This window comes from Arachis hypogaea, chromosome 12 (genome assembly GCF_003086295.3).
Source record: "Arachis hypogaea cultivar Tifrunner chromosome 12, arahy.Tifrunner.gnm2.J5K5, whole genome shotgun sequence".
In the NCBI taxonomy this organism is placed as follows: Eukaryota; Viridiplantae; Streptophyta; class Magnoliopsida; order Fabales; family Fabaceae; genus Arachis; species Arachis hypogaea.
Window position 1 is genome coordinate 102,091,127 of NC_092047.1, and position 14,438 is coordinate 102,105,564.

The window sequence follows — 14,438 nt, forward strand, 5'->3', positions numbered from 1 at the left end:
GCTAAGCTTTTGAGGAGGAAAGAACTTGGCTAAGAAAGCCGTGACCAGCTTATCCCAAGAGTTCGGGCTATCTTTAGGTTGAGAGTCCAACCATATTCTAGCTCTGTCTTTTATAGTAAACGGGAAAAGCATAAGCCTGTAGACCTTGGGATCAACCCCATTGGTCTTAACAGTATCACAGATCTACAAGAATTCAATTAAGAACTGAAAAGGATCTTCTGATGGAAGTCCATGAAACTTGCAGTTCTGTTACATCAGAGAAACTAATTGAGGTTTAAGCTCAAAATTGTTTGCTCCAATGGCAGGGATTGAGATGCTTCTTCCATGTAAATTAGAATTTGATGTAGTAAAGTCACCAAGCATCTTCCTTGCATTGTTATTATTTTCGGCCATGTCTCCTTCTTTTTCGAAATTTTCTGTCAAATTTTCTCCAGAGAGTTGTGCTTTAGCTTCCCTTAGCTTCCTCTTCAGATTCCTTTCAGGTTCAGGGTTAGCTTCAACAAGAATGTTCTTATCCTTGTTCCTGCTCATATGAAAAAGAAGAGAACACAAAAGAAAATATTGAATCCTCTATGTCACAGTATAGAAATTCCTTATGTAAGTATAAGAAGTGAAGAATGGAAGAAGGAAAGATAAGCATTCGAACACAGAGGAGAAGAGTGGGTTCGAATTTTGGGTGGGAGAGAAGTGTTAGTAGATGAATAAATAAATAGAAGGAGATGAGAAAGAGAAGAATTCGAAAAGTAAGTAAAATAAAAAAAATTAAAGTTAAAATTCGAAAATTAAAAATTGAAATTAAATTAAATTAAAATTTAAAACAATTAGTTAATTAAAAATGAATTTTGAAAAAGAGGTTAGTGATTTTCGAAAATTAAAGAGAGAAAATTAGTTAGGTAGTTTTGAAAAAGATAAGAATCAAACAAAAAGATAAGATTAATTGAAAAGGATTTGAAAATCAATTTTGAAAAGACAATAAGTTAGAAAAGATTTTGAAATTGAATTTGAAAAAGATGTGATTGAAATTTATTTTGAAAAAGATTTGAAAAAGAAATTTAAAAAGATTTGATTTTGAAAATTAAAGTTAATTACTTGACTAACAAGAAACTAAAAAGATATGATTCTAGAGTTTAAAGATTGAACCTTTCTTACTAGGCAAGTAACAAACCTAAAAAAATTTTTTTAATCAATCACATTAATTGTTAGCATTAATTTCGAAAATATGAAATAGAAATAAGAAAAAGATTTTGAAAATAAATTTTGAAATTTTCGAAATTATGAAAGGAAAAATGAAAAAGATTTGATTTTTTTGAAAAAGATTTGAAAAAGATAGAATTTTTAAATTGAAAATTTGATTTGACTCATAAGAAACAACTAGATTTTAAAAATTTTTAAAAAAGTCAAATCAAATTTTCAAAAATTTATGAAATAAAAAGGGAAAGATATTTTTTTGATTTTTTTGAGTTTTTAATGATGAAAGAGAAAAACAACTAAATGACTCAAAACATGAAACTTTTGGATTAAAACAAAAGATGCATGCAAGAACACTATGAATGTCAAGATGAACACCAAGAACACTTTGAAGATCAAGATGAACATCAAGAACATGTTTTTTAAAAATTTTTAAGAAAAGAAAAACATACAAGACACCAAACTTAGAAATTTTCAATGTTTAGACACTAACAAATTAAAAATGCATATGAAAAATAAGAAAAGACACAAAACATAAAAAATTAAAGATCAAACAAAGAAGATCATCAAGAACAACTTGAAGATCATGAAGAACACATGCATGAGTTTTCGAAATTTTTAAAGGAAACACTACAAGAAAACAGCTCTATTGCCACGCTTTTAAAGCGTGGCGAAAAGCTGAAAAAAACGTGGCGATAGCTTTTCGCCACGCTTTTTGAGCTACTGCCACGCTTTTGAAAGGGTGGCCTATCAAAGGGTGGCGGTTGTTCTATCGCCACGCTTTTGGTGACCTATCGCCACGCTTTATTTTTTGCCACGCTTTTGCAGATTGCCCCGCTTAAAAAGCGTGGCCATATGCGAGAGACACGGCCACGCTTTTAAAGCGTGGCCATAGAGAGATACAGCCACACTTTTAAAGCGTGACGATAGCAGGAGATACGGCCACGCTTTTAAAGCGTGGCGATAGCAGGAGATATGGCCACGCTTTTAAAGCCTGGCGATAGCGAGAGATACGGCCACCCTTTAAAAGCGTGGCGATAGAGAGATACAGCAACGCTTTAAAAGCGTGGCGATAGCCTTGTCAAATTTAAAAAAAAAATTTTTTTTTTTATTTTCAATCCTTTTGTATTACCAAACCTATAAATATAATATGCAATTTTTATTACAAGATAAATTAAACAGTAATTAGTGACAATTTTTGGTATAATTATTTTATACATTAATCCTTATACAAAACTTTCCAGGTTTTTTCAGTAACAAAAAACCCTTCAACCTCCTATCCAGCCGAAATTCACTAACTAAGCAAAACGCATGTATAATTACAAAAGCAATGGAAAATTAATAGTAGGTCTGGGGTCTCAAGATCACGTCAGGGTCCCTCATTTTCTGTATTTTATATTTTTCTTACAACCTTGTGTCCAACAAGTACATAACCAAGCTCAATATCCCCCTATCAGAATGATTCCCAGCAATGTTTGGTGGAGCTGAAAAAAATAACACCAACATCAACAAAATGATTTCATTTCCTTTTCACATAACATAATAATGAAAATGCTGACAATCACCGACCAAAGACATAACAATGAAGAAACAAGGAATAACCCCATTGGCAAGCAAGCTCAGTGCTTTTTTTTTCTTTTGCAAAAAAGAAACAAAAAAAAGGCAAAAGGAACCATTGAATTACCATGCAAAAGGGAGAAAGGAATCTAACCAATCAATATCAGAAGCATTGTCACCTGCAGGACAGTGCGCTTGGTATACCAATCAATATCAGAAGCATTGTCACCTGCAGCATGCCAAATCTCATCCACCAGCATTGCCCTCTGCTTAAAACTAGTTGGAACATTCACTGGTTGAGCCTGTAATGTAAGATATATATATATATATATATATATATATATTAAAAAAAACTCAAAAGCTGCATGCAAGATTTGGCATTTGTGTTGCAGGAACATCTAGATAGCTTTGGCCCTCCAAACTAGTTTCCATGGTCTTTTAAAAAAGAATAGTCATTAGGAAACCTTAAATCTATGATAAACAAATTTGAATTTTCTTCAAGTATACCTATCATAATGTAAAATCCTGAAAATTTTATAAGGTTTAGCCACTTCGATATCAGAAGATGTGAATTTAAGTCCAAACCTTAGCAAATTTGTCTCGAGTTTGAGTCACTATAAACCAAATTTTCAATTTTTTTTATTAAAAATATTGGTTTTCTAACATTTTCGTTTAAATAAAAAGATAAAAGAGCAAGAATGAAAACAGAACCGTACCTCATCAAAGACACCGGCGGGACTGTCCTCATAGCTAGCTAGAAAGAAGCAACCAAAATGTTTCTGTATCAAGTAATAATTAATGCAGCCTCTGTTTAATTTCAAAGTTTAACATAATTTACAAGTCCTATCAAAATTCAAAAGATTTTAGAATGATTTTACCAGTCTTGAAAATTAACCAAACAAAAATATCCCTGAGTTCACGTCAGCAACAGTTAGTCTTCTAAACTGACGACATTTCTTGGATTCAATATTTACAAATTGCCTAAAGACTCAAACCCATAAAAGAATTGCTGCATTTATAATCTAAAGAGAGAAATTACAATATTTGACCTACCCAAAAGCTTCAGCCAATTTGAATTCTCTTGGAATGTATCTTCTAGCTTTCTCTGCCTTCACAAGATGGAGTTAATACAAGGCACTGATAAACAAAGAAACAGAACAGTTAATGAAAGAAACAATTCCCAATTCCCACAAATTAAAGTTGAACATACATAAACAACACTTAGAGAAAGATTCATTGACTAAAACCATGATAAATTTGACAAAATCGAAAGTAAAAACAAATACTTAGAAATGGGAAAATTGGATAAAAAGGAAAACATACCACATTCAACAGAGAAGCAACAGTTTTTAGGTGTCCAACAGCCACATAACCCAGCGCTAAGACATCCAGAATTGCAGCTTCTTGAATGCCTTTTTCCCCCCCACTACTAATTGTAAGTGTTAATAAGGGTAGAATCAATTTGGTTTATCCAAAATCAAGTTGTTTTAAATAATTTTTTAAAACCATATACTTAACTATAATTGGACATCTAGGGGGCACCAGTTTCATATATTTTATGAGTCCGCACACAGCAATGAAATTTCGAAAAACAGTTAAATTTCACATCTTACCACTTACCACAAAAAATTCCTTTATTTTTTATAAACGAAGAATTTTGTTAAGATGGAGAGAATAATGTATAGGAAGGAGGTGAGTTTTTGTTATACGGGAGCAAAAGGCAACTAACAGAGTAATTTATAAATCGTAGCTTTCTGATTTCTTAACAAATTTTAATGGTCAAGTCCTTTATAATGATCATGAGCTTTATCCAAAGTAGATGTTAGATGCCTAGTCGTATCCAATAAAACTTGGTTGTTAGAAAATTTGCCATTGAAGGTGTGTGCAATGTGCATCAACCAAATAGTTCAAATAATGTATGTTGCATAGTGCCAGAATGAATTTTCCTGTTTCCTACTTCAAAAAATAATCACACCTAGTCAAGAGGATGAAGTTAACCATGGTTGTAGGACAGGCCTAACATTCTTCAAAATATACAAAAGGTTTTAAATAGAAACACAAACAAATGACAATGTAAGTTGATTTGGATTTGATTTTTATTTTGCCCCACTCCTAACATGCATATCAGGGGAGATAACTTTATATGGTCTTTGAACCTACAAACTTTAGTTCCAATCAGGTTTGCCATGTTGGAAAGAGACTATATTTGAGATTGAGTAAAATCATAAGGTGCATATAATATACATGATTTGTTGTATTGCCCATACTTTAGGAAAGATCCATATAACAACTGGATAAATAAATTATATACTATAAGATTTAAATAGTCACCTACCAAGAAAATCTCTTAAAATTGTTTTCTTTACATAATTTATTTTTAAGTTAATCTGTAAGCAACTTTAGTTTCAAGAGGAGTGCATCCTTTTTAAAATTCCTTCTGATATTTGCCATATTTCAAAGTTTCTAATTTATGTCTTGTATGCTTTACCTTTATGATTGTATTAAATTAAATGGCATTTACATATGCCTATTAATTGATTATTTTAACTAGTGAGACATGAAAGATGGAGATCAATTAGCATTCTATTTTATAGGTGAAATTTAAAATTTCTGCCCTGTTGTGTCAGGTGATCAAGTATTGGGCAGAGAAGGGAATATCTGGATTTACAGTCTACAAATTTCAACTTAAGAGAATTGAAGGGCAGCCATTAATGACCACAAATCAGGTGCTACTATTTTCTGCTCATTTGCCATGATACTTGATACATCTCTTGGTTTGGTTGAAGATGTGGTTTTTGTAAGCATGCTGCCAATTAAACATAAAGTAGGTTGCAGAATCTTTTATAGTGTTGTATGAGCATAATCTATTCATTAAAATACATTATGAAGATTGACATTTAGTTAATCATTTAATAATCTAGTGCAACTTGCAACTAACTTGAAAATGTGTAGCAACTAGCAAAATATATCTAACTTGTCATCTTGGAGGTTTCATGATCAACTATTTCCTGCAAGGTTCCATGCAAAGAAAATGCTAAAAGTCAAGTTAGCAATTTTCTGCGGCTGATGTATATCATGTGCATTATTCATTTCATTTTCACCAAAGTCAAGTTAGTTTATTTTCCTATTTTAGTAGCTTGAATACCTTTTGCAGAGTATTGTCACGACCCAATCTTTTTAGTTGTAAATTGTAATTCTAGTGTACTTTTTTTTTGTGTGTGCTATATATATAATTGGTCAGAACTTTTCTCAACCACATGGTAGAGTCATTCAAATGAGAGCGTAAATATTGGACTCATCCACGAATATTCCACGCACAAATGAATAATAGTTTCGTAAATCTCAAAAACATTTTTCCAATGCTGAAAGTAATGTATTAAAGTGCAAATTAAACTGGGAAATATATCTTGTAATTAGTGTCAGTAATTGGCTTTACTATCAGTATTGGGAATAAGATATTTATTATGAAACTATATAAGACTTGTTAAAAAAATATCTCTACATAATCAAATTATCAATGGTAAGGATGAACATGCACAAAAAATGAACCACACGGGATGAACTCCAAATAAGATTTCACTAGCTACTAATTAAGTTTTAATTGCTATTCTACTGGTTGCAAGGGTTAATGCATCCATTTGACTCGTTGAGTATATCTACCTGAAATCCATATCCTGCACAGATTTGTGTGCTCTTGGTTCATCCAAAATGTTGTTCATGCTAGGCCACTCCATAATTCTGATATGCCCGTCCTATACTTGTTCCAGACAGAATTCAAACATACAAGATCAAACTCTAGAAACGAACGCTAGAAATGCCACACAACAAAGAAACACAATTGAATCGAATGGATTTCAAAGCGATACTTACTGAACCACCGGTGGCAAATTTAGATCTATCAACACTAAAAGTAATGCAGTTTTGAGAACCGATATTCTGCAGAGGGGCCAGTTCTTTGGCCAATAGCTTCATTTTTGTTTCATTACCATACAGCTCAAACAATCTGCATGAGCACATAGAAATACGTCGACTTATATTTGATTTCTCAGTTAAGTAAAAGTGAAATATAAGCTAATCATGCTTAAGAAGCAACTATGGCTATTGTCAAGCATTCCCCTACTCCAAGGAAACTAGAACAAGAAACCATCAAAATAGTATGGTAAATTGATATAAGGTATCGGAATTCTGATTATGAGATTATTGAAAGTGACAGCAACTGCAACTATGAAATGCAAAATTGAGATAAATCATTAAAGAACTTTTCAACCGATAAATTTAGATAATAGGTTCAATCTCGAAGCTCATAAGTAAAGACACTTACTTGCAGCTACCATTGCTGAGAGAGCACACAAAATCGTCCTTTTTTAATATTAATAATGGAAAACATTCAGATCGGGAATCGTTTCTGAAAACCCTAGAAAGATGCGGAAACCAGCTAAGCTATTGCAAGTATGATATGAGAGACTGTGAGGGATTGCAGTTACAATTAAAGACGAGAATTCACATGAAAACGTGGCGAAGAGGAAGAAGAAGCGTTACCTGAGAGAAATTGAAAAGAGAAACAAGGTTGAAGAGTGAGGAGCTACCGCCACACACACACTGAAGCACCGTCCTTCTCTTCGCTTTCTTCCATTACCGTTTTCATTCTGTCCAAACACGAACGACAAGGAAGGCAATGGTGGCCAGAGCAGGAAGATTGCAGGAGAGCGGCGAAACGACGACGCTGGCGCGTAAACGACAAGGAGACGACGAGGAGACAGTGAGAGGCTAATGACGCTGACGCTGTTGGATGCTAGGGCAGAGGCGACAAGAGACAAGGCGGAGGGGAGGCTAACGGCGCAGCGAGGGCGGTGCTGGTGATGGCGGAGATCTCAGCTCTTCCAGGGTTGCCATTCATGAGAGTGACGGTGAGAGTTGAGAGTGGGAGAGTCCCGATCGAAGCTTTTGGCCAAGTTTGAGGGTGATTAGGAGGATTCAGGAGTTACTGGGTTGGGGGCCGGGTTATTAGGGTTTTCTTTTAAAAACCTTTTGGCCACGCTTTTAAAGCGTGCCAAAAGAGTACCAGGATATGGCCACGCTTTTGAAGCGTGGCCGTAATGAAACCCTGTCGCCACGTTTTTAAAACGTCCCTCTTTTCTCTATGGCCATGCTTTTGAAGCGTGGCAGAAAAAAACGTGGCCGTTTCTCTAATCAATTGCCACCCTTCAAAAAGCGTGGCCGTTGACCCTTTTCGCCACGTTTTTGAAGCATGGCAAGAAAAAACGTGGCCAAATCTCTATTCAATCGCCACCCTCATAAAAGCGTGGCCATTGACCACTTTTGGCCACACTTTTAAAGCGTGGCAAGAAAAAAGCGTGGCCATATGCCTTTTTTCTTGTAGTGAAAATTAAAAGCATGCAATTGACACCAAACTTAAAAATTGACACTAGACTCAAACAAGAAATATCAAATTTTTTTGTTTTTATGATTTTATTAAAAAAAATTTTGTATTTTTCGAAAATTAATTGGAAAAAGAAAAATAAGGATTTTTTTAATGAGAATTCTAGGAATCATGCAATGTTAGTCTAAAGCTCCGGTCCAGGAATTAGACATGGATCACTAGCCAGCCAAGCTTTCAGTGAAAGCTCCGGTCCAAGACACTAGACATGGTCAATGGTCAGCCAAGCTTCAGCAGATACAAATCAGGCATATAACAACTGATTAGATGAGAGTTCAAGGACTCTTGCCATGATAAGTGGAAGCCTCAGTCCAAAAATTTAGACATGGCTTGACAGCCAGCCAAGCTTCAACAGATCATAAAGAAACTCTAGAATTCATTCTGAAAAATTCTGAAGTCATAGAATAATTTAATTTTTTTTTTGAAAATATTTTTTTTTTGAAATTTTTTTTTGAAAATTTTTCGAAAATAAAAAGAGTAAATACAAAAACTTAAAATTAAAATAAAATTACCTAATATGAGCAACAAGATGAACCGTCAGTTGTCCAAACTCGAACAATCCCCGGCAACGGCGCCAAAAACTTGGGGCACGAAATCGTGATCGTTCATTCCTTGGTAACGGCGCTAAAAACTTAATATGCACGTCATAATCTTAGTTCTTTGTCACAACTTCGCACAACTAACCAGCAAGTGTACTGGGTCGTTGATGAGCGGATAATTTATACGCTTTTTGACATTGTTTTTAGTATATTTTTAGTAGGATCTAGTTACTTTTAGGGATGTTTTCATTAGTTTTTATGTTAAATTCACATTTCTGGACTTTACTATGAGTTTGTGTGTTTTTCTGTGATTTCAGGTATTTTCTGGCTGAAATTGAGGGACTTGAGCAGAAATCAGATTCAGAGGTTGAAGAAGGACTGCTGATGCTGTTGGATTCTGACCTCCCTGCACTCAAAGTGGAATTTATGGAGCTACAGAACTCGAAATGGCGCGCTTCCAATTGCGTTGGAAAGTAGACATCCAGGGCTTTCCAGAAATATATAATAGTCTATACTTTGGCCAAGAATAGATGACGTAAACTGGCGTTCAACGCCAGCTTTCTGCACAAATCTAGCGTCCAGCGCCAGAAAAGGAGCCAAAACCAGAGTTGAACGCCCAAACTGGCACAAAAGCTGGCGTTCAACTCCAAGAAGGACCTCTACACGTGCAACACTCAAGCTCAGCCCAAGCACACACCAAGTGGGCCCCGGAAGTGGATTTATGCATCAATTACTTACTTCTGTAAACCCTAGTAGCTAGTTTATTATAAATAGGACCTTTCACTATTGTATTAGACGTCTTTTTGACCATCTTTGAATCTGTTGATCATCTTTGGATGCCTGGTTCTTAGATCAGAGGGGCTGGCCATTCGGCCATGCCTGGACCTTTCACTTATGTATTTTTAACGGTAGAGTTTCTACACTCCATAGATTAAGGTGTGGAGCTCTGCTGTTCCTCAAAGATTAATGCAAAGTACTACTGTTTTCTATTCAATTCATCTTGTTTCGCTTCTAAGATATTCATTCGTACTTCAATCTGAATGTGATGAACGTGACAATCATCATCATTCCCTATGAACGCGTGCCTGACAACCACTTCCGTTCTACCTTCGACTGAATGAGTATCTCTTAGATCTCCTAACCAGAATCTTCGTGGTGTAAGCTAGAATGATGGCGGCATTCAAGAGAATCCGGAAAGTCTAAACCTTGTCTGTGGTATTCCGAGTAGGATTCAATGAATGAATGACTGTGATGAGCTCCAAACTCGCGATTGCAGGGCGTTAGTGACAGACGCAAAAGGATAGTAAATCCTATTCCAGCATGATCGAGAACCAACAGATGAATAGCCGTGCCGTGACAGGGTGCGTTGACCATTTTCACTGAGAGGATAAGATGAAGCCATTGACAAGGGTGATGCCTCCAGACGATTAGCCGTGCCGTGACAGGGCATTGGATCATTTTCCCGAGAGATGACCGAAAGTAGCCATTAACAGTGGTGATGTGTCACATAAAGCCAGCCATGGAAAGGAGTAAGACTGATTGGATAAAGATAGCAGGAAAGCAGAGGTTCAGAGGAACGAAAGCATCTCCATTCGCTTATCTGAAATTCTCACCAATGAATTACATAAGTATTTCTATCCCTTCTTTTATATATTAATTTCGAAAACCACATAACCATTTGATATCCGCCTGACTGAGATTTACAAGGTGACCATAGCTTGCTTCATACCAACAATCTCCGTGGGATTCGACCCTTACTCACGTAAGATATTACTTGGACGACCCAGTGCACTTGCTGGTCAGTTACACGGAGTTTTGAACCATGGTCTTGGCATCATGTTTTTGGCGCCATTTCCAGGGAAAGAAAGAACAATGAATTTTACATAATTAAAGTGTAATCACGATTCCGCGTACCAAGTTTTTGGCGCCGTTGCCGGGGATTGTTTGAGTTTGGACAACTAACGGTTCATCCTGTTGCTCAGATTAGGTAATTTTCTTTTTTGTTTTCTTTTCAAAAATTTTCAAAAATATTTCAAAATTTTCTCACCTGTTTTCGAAAAAAATTTTAGATTCAAAATTTTTAAGAATGAATTCTAATGTTTCATGAAGCATGTGAAGCCTGGCTGGCTGTAAAGCCATGTCTAAAATTATTTGGACTGAGGCAGCAATTTGTTATCAAGAGCAAGCTAGTTGTTGTTAATCCACCTGCTACTGTTCCTGATTTACATGCTGAAGCTTGGCTGGCCATTGGCCATGTCTAGTGTTTTGGACTGGAGCTTTCTTTGAAAGCTTGGCTGGCTAGTGAGCCATGTCTAATTCCTGGACTGAAGCTTTAGACTAAGAATGCAAGATTCCTGGAATTCATATTAAAAATTTTGAAATCTTTATTTTCTTTTTTTCAATTAATTTTTCGAAAAAAAAATCCAAAAAAATTAGAAAATCATAAAAAGCAAAAATATTTTTCTGTTTCTTGTTTAAGTCTTGAGTCATGTTATAAGTTTGGTGTCAATTGCATATGCATCTTGCATTTTTTTTCGAAAATTCATGCATTCATAGTGTTCTTCATGATCTTCAAGTTGATCTTGGTAAGTCTTCTTGTTTGATCTTGATGATTTTTTGTTTTGTGTCTTTTATTGTTTTTCATATGCATTCTTGAATTCTTAGTGTCTAAACATTAAAGAATTCTAAGTTTGGTGTCTTGCATGTTTTCTTTGCATTAAAAGTTTTTTCAAAATTGTGTCTATGATGTTCATCTTGACATTCATAGTGTTCTTGGTGTTCATCTTGAGATTCATAGCATTCTTGCATGCATCACATGTTTTGATCTAAAAATTTCATGCATTGCATCTTTTTAGTGTTTTTCTCTCTCATCATAAAAATTTCAAAAAAAAAAAAAAATATCTTTCCATTTTTCTCTCATCAAATTCGAAAATTTGGATTGACTTTTTCAAAAATTTTTAAAAATCAAGTTGTTTCTTATGAGTCAAATCAAGTTTTCAATTTGAAATTCTCATCTTTTTCAAAATCTTTTTCAAAAATCAAACCTTTTTCATTTTTCTTAGTTATTTTCGAAAATTCTAAAAATATTTTTCAAAAATCTTTTTCCTATTTTTATCACAAATTTTCGAAAATAACAATAACAATTAATGTTTTGATTCAAAAATTTTAAGTTTGTTACTTGCTTGTTAAGAAAGATTCAAACTTTGAGTTCTAGAATCATATCTTGTGATTTCTTGTGAATCAAGTCATTAATTGTGATTTTAAAAATCAAATCTTTTTCAAAAACTAATTTCAATCATATCTTTTCAAAATATCTTCTTGTCATATCTTTTTCAAAAAAACTTGATTTCAAAATATCTTCTCTGACTTCCCAACTCCTTATCTTTTCAAAATTTGTTTCAACTAACTAACTAACTTTTTGTTTGTTTCTTAACTTTTTCAAAATTACCTAACTAACTCTCTCTCTCTCATTTTCGAAAATATCTTCCCTCTTTTTCAAAAATTTCTTTTTAATTAACTAATTATTTTTATTTTTATTTTTTGATTTTAAAAATTTTCGAAAAATACTAACATTTTTCAAAAACCATTTTCGAAAATCACTAACTGTTTTTCAAAAAAATATTTTTCGAAAATTCTCCCTCTCCCATCTTATTCTATTTATTTATTCATTTACTAACATCTCATCTCACATCTCAACCCTCCTCACAGTTGTGTTTCTTCCATTACATTACATTCTTTATCTCCCCCTCTTCTTCTACTCACGCAGGGATCCCTATACTGTGGTATAAAGGATCTCTATTATTATTATTATTTTTCTGTGCCTTCTTCTTTGTCATATGAGCAGGAGCAAGGATAAGAACATTCTTGTGGAAGCAGATCCAGAACCTGAAAGGACTCTGAAAAGGAAACTAAGAGAAGCTAAAATACAACAATCCAGAGATAACCTTTCAGAAATTTTTGAACAGGAAGAGGAGATGGCAGCCGAAAATAATAATAATGCAAGGAGAATGCTTGGTGACTTTACTGCACCTAATTCCAATTTACATGGAAGAAGCATCTCCATTCCTGCCATTGGAGCAAACAACTTTGAGCTGAAACCTCAATTAGTTTCTCTGATGCAGCAGAACTGCAAGTTTCATGGACTTCCATCTGAAGATCCTTTTCAGTTCTTAACTGAATTCTTGCAGATATGTGATATTGTTAAGACTAATGGAGTAGATCCTGAAGTCTACAGGCTCATGCTTTTCCCTTTTGCTGTAAGAGACAGAGCTAGAATATGGTTGGACTCTCAACCTAAGGATAGCATGAACTCTTGGGATAAGCTGGTCACGGCTTTCTTAGCCAAGTACTTTCCTCCTCAAAAGCTGAGCAAGCTTAGAGCTGATGTTCAAACCTTCAGACAGAAAGAAGGTGAATCCCTCTATGAAGCTTGGGAAAGATACAAACAGTTGACCAAAAAGTGTCCTTCTGACATGCTTTCAGAATGGACCATCCTGGATATATTCTATGATGGTTTATCTGAGCTATCAAAAATGTCACTGGACACTTCTGCAGGTGGATCCATTCACCTAAAGAAAACGCCTGCAGAAGCTCAAGAACTCATTGACAGGGTTGCTAATAACCAGTTCATGTACACTTCTGAAAGGAATCCTGTGAATAATGGGACGCCTATGAAGAAGGGAGTTCTTGAAGTTGATACTCTGAATGCCATATTGGCTCAGAACAAAATATTGACTCAGCAAGTCAATATGATCTCTCAGAGTCTGAATGGAATGCAAGCTGCATCCAACAGTACTCAAGAGGCTTCTTATGAAGAAGAAGCTTATGATCCTGAGAACCCTGCAATAGCAGAGGTGAATTGCTTAGGTGAACCTTATGGAAACACCTATAACTCATCATGGAGAAATCATCCAAATTTCTCATGGAAGGATCAAAAGCCTCAACAAGGCTTTAATAATGGTGGAAGAAACAAATTTAACAATAATAAACCTTTTCCATCATCCACTCAGCAACAGACAGAGAACTCTGATAAAAATGCTTCTAATTTAGCTAATCTAGTCTCTGATCTATCCAAGGCCACTGTGAGCTTCATGAATGAAACAAGGTCTTCCATTAGAAATTTGGAAGCACAAGTGGGCCAGCTGAGTAAAAGGATCACTGAAATCCCTCCTAGTACTCTCCCAAGCAATACAGAAGAGAATCCAAAAGGAGAGTGCAAGGCCATTGACATAAGCAAAATGGCCGAACCCAATGAGGGAGAGGAGGACGTGAATCCCAAGGAGGAAGACCTCCTGGGACGTCCAGTGACCAATAAGGAGCTTCCCTCTGAGGAACCAAAGGAATCTGAGACTCATCTAGAGACCATAGAGATTCCATTGAACCTCCTTATGCCCTTCATGAGCTCTGATGAGTATTCCTCTTCTGAAGAGAATGAGGATGTTACTGAAGAGCAAACTGCCAAGTTTCTTGGTGCAATCATGAAGCTAAATGCCAAATTATTTGGCATTGATACTTGGGAAGTTGAACCTCCCTTGTTCATCAATGAACTAAGTGATCTGGATCAATTGATATTGCCTCAGAAGAGACAGGATCCTGGGAAGTTCATAATACCTTGTACCATAGGCACCATGATCTTTAAGGCTCTGTGTGACCTTGGTTCAGGAATAAACCTCATGCCCCTCTCTGTAATAGAGAAACTGGGAATCTATGGGGTGCAA

The 14,438-nt window shown here is 35.2% G+C and overlaps 1 non-coding gene across 1 annotated transcript; it reads right to left on the minus strand.

Moving 5' to 3' along the window:
• Positions 1–13,091: 13,091 nt before the first annotated feature.
• On the minus strand, positions 13,092–13,199 carry LOC112731004 (small nucleolar RNA R71). Its single transcript, XR_003166800.1, has one exon. It is a non-coding gene; the product is annotated as a small nucleolar RNA R71 (small nucleolar RNA).
• Between the last annotated feature and the right edge of the window lie 1,239 nt (positions 13,200–14,438).